Below are 9,410 nucleotides of genomic sequence, written 5' to 3'. Positions count from 1 at the left end.
TCATTGGATGGTTCTTTCTTCGTTTGCCTTTTCAATCTGTAAATTACGTATAGAATGAAGACGGTGATTGAAATGTAAATGGGAGTCATCCAGAAATGGCTATTATCAGATTGTCTGGTTTCTTCTGGGATGAGTTGTAACCTCTCTTCTTCTAGGGTCAGATGTTGTAGTTTATCCAGGGGAATCTTATCTAATTTCAATGGTTTGAATTTCAGCGAGGAATTGATGTGAGCTGTCTTGATATTTGGTAAAGTGAGGGGTTCGTCTAATATGACACTTTTGGAGTTTATGAAGGCTTCCTTGTTGGTTTTGAATTCACAACCTGGTGGAAGTTTTATCAGATGCACTCCTTCCAGAACCATAACTTTCGTACTGGAACAATGTGTAGATATCTTCGTGGATGGGTTGAAAATTGTAGTAGTGGATGAAGTCGTGGGTACTAGTCTTGATCTTTGCTTGTCCCATCTTGAGGGGAAGTAGTCCTGGATTTGTCTTCAGGTTCTGGATTTCGATCTCCTGTCCTCTCTTCAGATGAAGACTGTAAAGGGACGAAGAATTTAGTTATCTTATTAGGCAAATGTCTTATATTTTTCTCATGGACGTTTGCATTTTCTGTCTCCACAGTTACTGTTTGGTCTTTTTGGATGGATTTTGGGAAGGAGGGTGGTAGCAGTTTGTTTCTTTTCACTGTTTTTCTTGTGTACACCTTGGTGCAGGGTTTGTAGGTAATAGGAATTTCTCTTTTCTTGTTTCTCTTGTCTATGATATTTGTTTTCTGTTTCTGGAAATCTTCGTTGATTTTCCTATATATTTCCTTCGTTTTTTCCCTGTGTTGTTGGACGTAGTTGTTAATCAACTTATGTCGATATCGAATGGGTCTTGACTATTGAGATGTCCGTGAATATCCATAGGTTTCTGTCTTGTTGCTGAATGGATAGAGTTGTTGTATCCTAGGATAGCATAGAGCATCTGTTCTTTGATGTCTCTTTTCTTATGCGTATCTCTCAATATTCTAAAGTGCTCGATCAATGTGGAATGGGAATCTTTCGACTATCCCGTTTGACTGAGGGTTTTCTGGAGTGGTATAGTGGATGTTAACTTTATGTGTGTCAACAAATTCTTGAATCAGTCCATTTTTGAATTCCGTTCCATTATCAGTGACGATCATATATGGTATTCCATGATGGTTGATGAATACTAAGAGAGCATTGAGAGCGTTGATAGCATTACATCCCTCTATTGGATACGCCTGGCCATATTTTGAAAATGCATCCACAATCGTCAGGAATTTTTATCCACTAGCCTGAAAGGTATCCAAGTGTATTATTTCAAGAGGCTTCGTTGGGGTAGGTGTCAGCATGAACTTTGGCTTCTCTGGTCTTCGATCATACTTGTTGATTTGACAAGTTTCGCATAAGTTGATAGCTTCTTCCATATCCTTTTTTATATTGGGCCGTTTCGGTGATTCCTCTATGGTTTGTTTTTCCTTCATGATGCTGCTTGATTATTTCTTTTTGTCTAGCTGAGCAACTGACATCTTCCAAAAGGCGGTTGCATTTTATGAGATCGAAAGAGGAATTCTTGAATGTCTCTCTCAAGATTCTGCACATGCTGGGGTAGAGTTCTTCATCTTCGAACATCAAAGCGTATTTTTTTCCCGGGCTGATATATTCTTTGAAAAAGTTAAAAACTTTTTCGTCCATATTGTCGTTTCCCAACTGAGCATGGTATCTTCTTTTATTCGGGAATACTTCTTCTATCACCGTTCTTGCTGGGTAATAGCTTACTCATTTGAAGATGACTTGGTTACTGAAGACATTGAGAGGTTTCTCTGATATTGGTATTTCTAATATTGGACTTTCTCTGGCTGTATGGTTGGTGATGCCACTAGTATCTTCGTCTGGGGTAATTTCCGGGTTCAGGTTCACGCATTCCTTGTCTCCTTCGGTTGGGGGTTCATTCTGAATTTCTTGTTCTTGCGGTATGGGGTCCTTATCTTCAGGAAAATGGTGATGAAAGCAATCTTTAAAAAGATCGTTGATGATGTCATCTGCAGACTCAGGAACTTCTGATGGAGGATGGTTGAATAGAAATGCCTTGTCGTAGTTTGCTTCATGGAGCTCCTTTGCATGTATCTCTATTCTGGAGAGCGCATCGGCGTTGGTATTGCTTGTACCTTTTTTGTAGACCACTTCGTAGTCATACTCTTCTAGCTTCAGGCACCATCGGACCAGTTTTGAGTTTGGATCCTTCAAGGAGAAAAGCCACTGGAGGGGACGGTGATCTGACAGAATTTTGAATTTTCTGTCGAAAAGGTACGGTCGGAAATATTTGGTGGCCCAAACTATTGCTAGCATTTCCTTTTAGATGGTAGAGTACTTCATTTCAGTTTCGTTCAGGGCCCTGGATGCATAAGCTATTGGCTTGTCTTTTCCTATGGATCCTTGGGACAGAACGGCTCCTATGGCGAAATTGCTGGCATCTGTGGTCAGATTAAAAGGCTTTTTGAAGTCCGGATACTGTAGTAGTGGTTCATTGGTAAGCAGGTTTTTACAAGTTCGAACACATTTTAGGAATTCTGGCGTATGCTCTATATGGGCATCTTTCTTGAGACAGGAGGTTAACGGTTTGGTAGTCTTGGCGAAGTCTTTGATGAACTTCCTGTAGTACCCTAGGAGTCCTAGGAATCCTCTGATCTCTTTGACAGTTCGAGGTACAGGGTAGTCCATGATTGCTTTGACTTTTGCTGGGTTTGGTTTTATCCCATTTGGAGTGACGATGTGTCTTAGAAAGCTGACTTCGTTTTTCAGGAATTCGCACTTGTCTACTTGTATTTTGAAACCAGTTTCTCGTAGACGTTGGTAAACTTTTGTGAGATTGACCATATGCTCCTGCAGAGATGTAGAGAAGATGATTATGTCATCCATATAAACCAAGCAGATAGTCCCTTGTAGACCCTTTAGGACATTGTCCATAACCCTTTGAAAGGTCGCTGGATCATTTTTCAGTCCAAACGGCATACACAGGTACTCGTAGTGTCCGTTTTCGACGTTGAATGCGGTCTTAGGGATGTCCTCCTCTGCCATCTCTATTTGGTGGAATCCGCTTGCCAAATCCAGGGTAGTGAAATATTGACACCTTCCCAGTTTATCGAGGATGTCAGAAATGTTCGGAATAGGGTAGCGGTCGTCGATTGTCTTCTCGTTTGCGGAAATCTACAACGATACGCCATTTTGCTTTGCCAGAGGCGTCCAGGTTTTTTGGAACGACCCAAATTGGTGAGGACCAGGGAGATTGGCTAGGTCTGATGATTCCTTGGTCCAATAACGAAGTTATTTGCTTCTTGACTTCTTCCTTGTGTACATACGGATATCGGTATGATTTTGTGTAGACTGGGATTTCGTCTCTGGTGTTTGACCTGATTGGTGAATGTGAGTGAGCAATCTGGATGGTGAAAAATATCAGCATATCTTCTTGCATAATTTTCTGATATGCATCTCCTCTTCTGGATTCAGGTGGTCTGTTCTGATTAGATCATCCATGTTGTTGATTGGGTCTCTGTTTCCTGATGGGATTATGTCAGCAGAATAGATATGATGCTCTTGAAGATTTATTGGGCTGCTGCGTACTGGTTCGGCTAGAACGATTTGGAGTTTATCTGGACTGAAGTTGACAATTTCCGTCCAGGCTAGATGATGACGGGCATCAGTGAGAGCTTCACGGATGTAAGCGCCTTGCAGTTTCTGTCTTGGTATCATGATAGTTCCATTCTTCTCCTTCACCGGTAGTCGTACTTGGGTCACGCTGTCTGGCTCCAATTGAATAGAGTAGAACTGGGTCTTATTGGTTTCGTTGTACTGGATGGGGAGAGAGGAGTATTCGGTTAAAATTCAGTTCAGCTTTGAGAAATTTCAGGTTGTCGAGTCCAATGAGGCCATCAAAAGTTTTGTGGAATTTGAAGAGGTAGAATTTCAGAATGCCGTTTGAGTTAAACTCAGGAAATATGGGAATTTCTGCACTGTAATCTTGAGAATAGTTTTGGAAAATGGAAGTGACGACGAAGGGATCTTTTTTGATGCAATCCTTGTAATATTGGAAAGCTAATTCAGGATTGAGAAAAGATTTTGTTGATCCGATGTCAATGAGGAGTTTGAGGGGAGGATTTGCAATGGTTATATAAGGAAGTTCTCTCTTATCGTCGAATGTATGCAGTTCCACTATGTTTCTTGGTTTTGTCCTGGATCCAATGGAAAATTTACATCTGGTTCCTGTTGGTCTTCTTGAACCTGGAATTCTTCAGTTGGTTCTTGATTGGGATAAGAGCAGGTTTCTTCAATATAATAGGGGTTCGCTTCATATGCAAAGTCTTCGTCATGTTGCTCAATGTTGAACATGGGAGCTGGATTGAAATTTGGTCTTGCCTGAGGTTGGGTTCTCATGATCCTCGTTGGTGCTCCATAAGTATTTCTGATACTGATGCTCATTGGTGTTGGTTCTTGTCCGTTCTGCTTGTTTGGTTGATTCTGTCCAAAACGTGGTGGTTGGACTGAAGGCCACATCTGTTTCTGTTGAGTATTTGGTTGCCAATATGGTCTGAAGGTCGGTTGTTGAAATTGTGGTTGGAGTCCCATTGCCTGATGAGGTTGTTGTTGTCCGGGTCCTTGAAAGTGTTGCATGGGTTGGTACATCCGCTGTGGTATTGATTGTTGAGCATATTGTTGATTTGCAGTTTTTTGCTGGGTCTGGAGTGGTTTCTTGGGGACTTGTGGGGGTCCAAACGTCCTTTGTAGATAATTGTTTTTTTCTTGGATGTACTGCATTGCTGTTGCCAAGTCTATTGGTTTCATTGCTCTTATGGTGGATTCCATGGGCTCTCGTAGTCCGGCTAGGAATGTTGTTAGAGCTTGTTGTTAGAAAAAACTTTTCTTGCTGATCTTTATCGTATCATCGGCGGTGTGTAATTCGATATAGTTTGATATTGTGTTTGAAAGTCCCATGACTTTTTCGTAGAAACGTTGTGGTGTTTCGTTCTGGTCTTGTCGCAGGTTTACCAAATCTCTTGTTAAGGAATTTTCATTCCGTTGGTCGGCGAAGTTTTGGATTAGAGTTCCTTTGATGCCGTTCCAGTCACTACATCCATAAACTGAGATGACGTCCTTGGCTCTGCCTCGTAGCTTGTTGAGTAGTCCTTGTATCAATATATGGTTCTGAAAACAACCGGGTCTTCAGTATTCCAATATTCGTTCAGAATCATTGTTGATACGTTGATGAACTGGTATAATTCATTTGGGCTTCCATCGTATTCGGGTACAATCCAAAAATTCTTCAGGTCGAATTGTTTTGCCATGTTGATGGGATTTAAAGGTTGGTCCATTGTTTGAGGAATAATGGATGGGCGAGAATTGGTACTTGAAGGTGAATTTGGTAAAACTAAGGTAGGGGGACGTAAAATAGTATTTGCAATTGATGAAATTGAGTTCATTTGTGCTTACAGGATGACGATGATGGCTCGTTGCATATTCTGTCACCAAAAACTTATTTCTATGTAGATATTCCTTGACGGACGATAGTGAAGAGGTATTCTTGTCTACGGCCGGAATTCTTCCTGGAGTACTTGCTTCTCGGTGGAACTTGGTTCGGGAGAATAGTGGATAAACGTTTGAGAACGACGAGGATCTTCTAAGGACTCTTCCACTATCCTAATGACTGTGCCAATTATATTTCTCGTTCACACAAAAGGGTTTTTAAAAACTTTATAAGTACTGGCTATAACAAATCAATTGCACCTATTTATATATAAATTATTGTCGACTTTGCAGATATCAGCAAAATAATTGATGTCGTCTTCGGGTCATCGAACAATATCCTGCTGATGTAAGAAGTTATCGAACTGTAACTCGCTTTACCTCAAGATATAGATGACTGTGAAATCAAATACCACTATTGCTAAATTAAAAATATGTCTAGATTATTTTCAAAACAAATGAGTGAATATTAAGTACGAAAGTTTTTTTGTGATCGATGTATTAATTATTTTTCAAGTTAGCAGAAATTGGATGAACATATTGTTCTATGTGAATATGTAAACGGGTGTAAAGTTTAATTTCCATAATTTAATAATGTTGAATTCCAAAATTGTGTATATAAACAAAAATGTCCTTTCGTTTTATACGCTGATTTTGAATCAGTTTCCGAAAATTGCAAGGAAAAGATTTCGGACAAATGTAGAAAATTTTTCAAAAACATAAAGCGTTCAGTGTAGGCTACTACTTGAAATGTTTTCATGATGACAGTTTGTCCAAATTTAATAGCCATCGAGGTGACGATTGCATACAATGGTTTACCGATGAAATGACTAGCATTGCAAAATTCGTTGAGTCAAAAATTAGGAATATCGAACCGATGATTTGCCCTCCTAATATTGTCACTGCCAAGGTATGCCATATATGTGAGAAACCTTTTACCGAAAAAGACATCATCGTCAGAAATCATTGTCACTTTTCAGGTTTGTTTAGGGGATTTAGTCATCAAGCTTGCAATTTATCGTTCAAGAAGCTCTTTATCGTACCCATTACATTCCACAATTTGAGTGGATATGATAGTCATTTCATTATAAGAGATGTAGCAAAAAAAGGGAGTGTGAGCATACTTCCCATCAACGAAGAAAAATATATTTCTTTCACCCAATACGATAATGAAACTAACATTAAATTCAGATTTATAGGTTCTTATCGTTTTATGGGAGCCAGTCTCGAGGAATTAGTTTCCACACTGGATGTTAAGAATTTGAAAATATTGAAGAAGGAATTTGCAGAATTGGACGATGAAAAGTTTGAACTTCTCACTAAGAAAGACGTATTTCCATACGATTATGTGGACGGTGTGGAAAAACTTCTCGACACTGACTTACCATCGAAAAAACATTTTTATAATAAATTAAACGATTGTGACATTGATGATGCAAAGTATGCTCATGCTCAACGCGTTTGGTATCTATTCGATATCAAAACTTTGGGGAATACAGCGATTTATACAGACGTTTTTGAAAACTTTCGCGAAATTGACTTGAAAACATATGGGCTGGACCCTGCATGGTATTATACTATGCCAGGGTACACGTGGGATTGTATGTTGTAATATACAAGTTGTAAATTGCAAATTTTAAAAGACGTCGATATAGTTATGTTTGTGGAAAAGGGTATAAGGGGGGGAACTTCGGTTTGTTGTAATAGATATTCGGAAGCCAATAACAAGTATATGCCAACATATGACCCAACGAAACCATCCAAATACATAATGTATTTCGATGTAAATGACTTGTATGGGTGGGCAATGTCCCAATGTTTGCCATATGGAGGCTTCGAATGGGTCGATACGAATATTGATGTATCTCAAATTCCCGACGACAATCCAGAAGGATATATTTTACAAGTCGATTTAGCGTACCCTGAGGGACTTCACGATTTACACAAAGATTTTCCATTTTGCCCCGAGCACCGCGCTTCACCAAATTCCAAATTGACAAAATTGATGCCAACTCTGTATAATAAAACAGAGTATACGTTACACTATAGAAATTTGAAACAGGCCCTCGAGCATGGATTGAAATCAACTAAAATTCATAATGTTATGAAATTCAAACAATCTGCATGGCTGCGTCCCTATATTGAGTTGAATACTCGATTGAGGACTGAGGATTTTCGAAAAAAATCAATTCAAATTAGCCAACAACGCGATCTTTGGGAAAACCATGGAAAACATCCAGTTGCACCGAATAGTGAAATTAGTGTCCTCTTACGAGGGCAGATTTGGCGCCAAAAATCTCATTTCCAGCCCTCGATTTCATAATCGTACAATTTTCGATTCAAACTTGATGGCTATTGAATTGAAAAAGGCCGAACTTATATTTGATAAACCGATGTATGTGGGCATGGCAATTTTGGATTTGTCAAAAACATGTATGTTTCAATTTCATTACGAATTCATGTTACCTATCATGAGCATGGAAAAATGCAAGTTACTGTATTTAGATACAGACAGTTTCATTTATGAGCTATCGTGTGACGATGGATATAAAGATATTATCAAAAAACACATCTCAAAATTTGACACTTCTGATTATTCGAGAGATAACGAGTACAACATCCCCCTTGCAAATAAAAAAGTACCCGGACTCATGAAAGATAAAGCAAACGGCAAAATCATCACGCATTTCGCAGGACTGCGTTCAAAAATGTACAGCTACAAAGTGCAGGATGGTAAAGTTGTTGAAAAGGCAAAGGGAGTGAAATATGGCGTCGTTAAAAATAAATTGAGCTTTGAAGATTACGTAGGTTGCTTGAAGAATTTCAAGTAAAAGAATATCACACAATGCACAATAAGATCATTTGCTCATAACGTTTTCAGTATAGAGCAAACAAAAATAGCCCTTAGTATGACGACAAACGTCATCTCATCCCCAAATCATTCGATACATTACCTTGGAGGCATTATAGTTTGAAATAAGTTTTTTTACTTGCAGATCACAAACATCTTGCGCACGTCAACATGAATTTGGAACAACTCTGCATCAAAATCGTTGAATTACATTGCATTTTCACCATTACCTCTACAATTGACAGAAAAAAAAGTTATTTAAATGTCAAATATTAGGAGGAAATTTCTCAAGCTTTATCACTATGCGATAATCTACAATCAGAAAACACTATTTTTTACTGTATTTCAACAATCCATTATATGTAGTTTTTCATTGAATCATTTCTATAATTCAAATATATGTAGTTTTTATTGTATCATTTTCATAATTCAAATATGTATAGTTTTTTAATGTTGTATTTTAAGGAGGGTATTTTGAATAAAGAATAAAAATCCAAAATCATTTTTTGTGTTTTATTAAAGTATTTTCGTACAATAGGAAGTATTTTTTTTGGAAAATGTGATTATGTTTACAATTGAGGTGAACCACCAGGGCAGGTGGGTGTTGAGCAAAAATAAGGTAAATATCATTTTCATTTATTACATAAATCATACACTAGTTTTTGTTTATAATAAAATGAATATTCACGTAAAGCATTAGCCAACATACTATCTAAAGATGAGGCTTGACAAACATTTTCGATAATTTCTTCCAAAGTCAAATTGGTTTTATTTTCACGTAACCATGATTGAATAATTTTGAAAACACCTCGATAATAGTCACAAAAGTTTATGGCATCCAGCATAGCGATACGATCAGACAGCACCCCCATATGAATGTTTAGGACATCGTTTACATCTTGTTGAAATAGCTCCATGTTCGTGGTATCCTTGGAAATGGAAACTTGTTTGGTATTACTTTCGATGTACTGTGTGATGTAAATGTAATCCCCGCAACGTGTTGTGATTGGATCAAATTCATCTACGTAGGCATC

At 38.3% G+C, this 9,410-nt stretch overlaps 1 long non-coding RNA gene across 6 annotated transcripts in view; it reads left to right on the top strand.

The window, feature by feature from the left end:
* The window catches only part of LOC141479888 (uncharacterized), a 30,806-nt gene extending 21,928 nt beyond the window's left edge, over nucleotides 1-8,878 (top strand). For all 6 annotated transcript variants that reach the window (XR_012464374.1, XR_012464375.1, XR_012464373.1 and 3 more), the window contains one exon: nucleotides 8,522-8,878. This is a non-coding gene — a long non-coding RNA (uncharacterized lncRNA). The remainder of the gene's footprint in view (nucleotides 1-8,521) is intronic.
* The last annotated feature ends 532 nt before the right edge of the window (nucleotides 8,879-9,410 follow it).

The sequence above is a fragment of the Leptinotarsa decemlineata genome, unplaced genomic scaffold (assembly GCF_025532065.1).
Source record: "Leptinotarsa decemlineata unplaced genomic scaffold, Ldec_3_MD MMD2_P_RNA_scaffold_9, whole genome shotgun sequence".
Taxonomy (NCBI): domain Eukaryota; kingdom Metazoa; phylum Arthropoda; class Insecta; order Coleoptera; family Chrysomelidae; genus Leptinotarsa; species Leptinotarsa decemlineata.
Note: the sequence above shows the minus strand (reverse complement) of the source record. Positions and strands in the feature narration are given on the sequence as shown.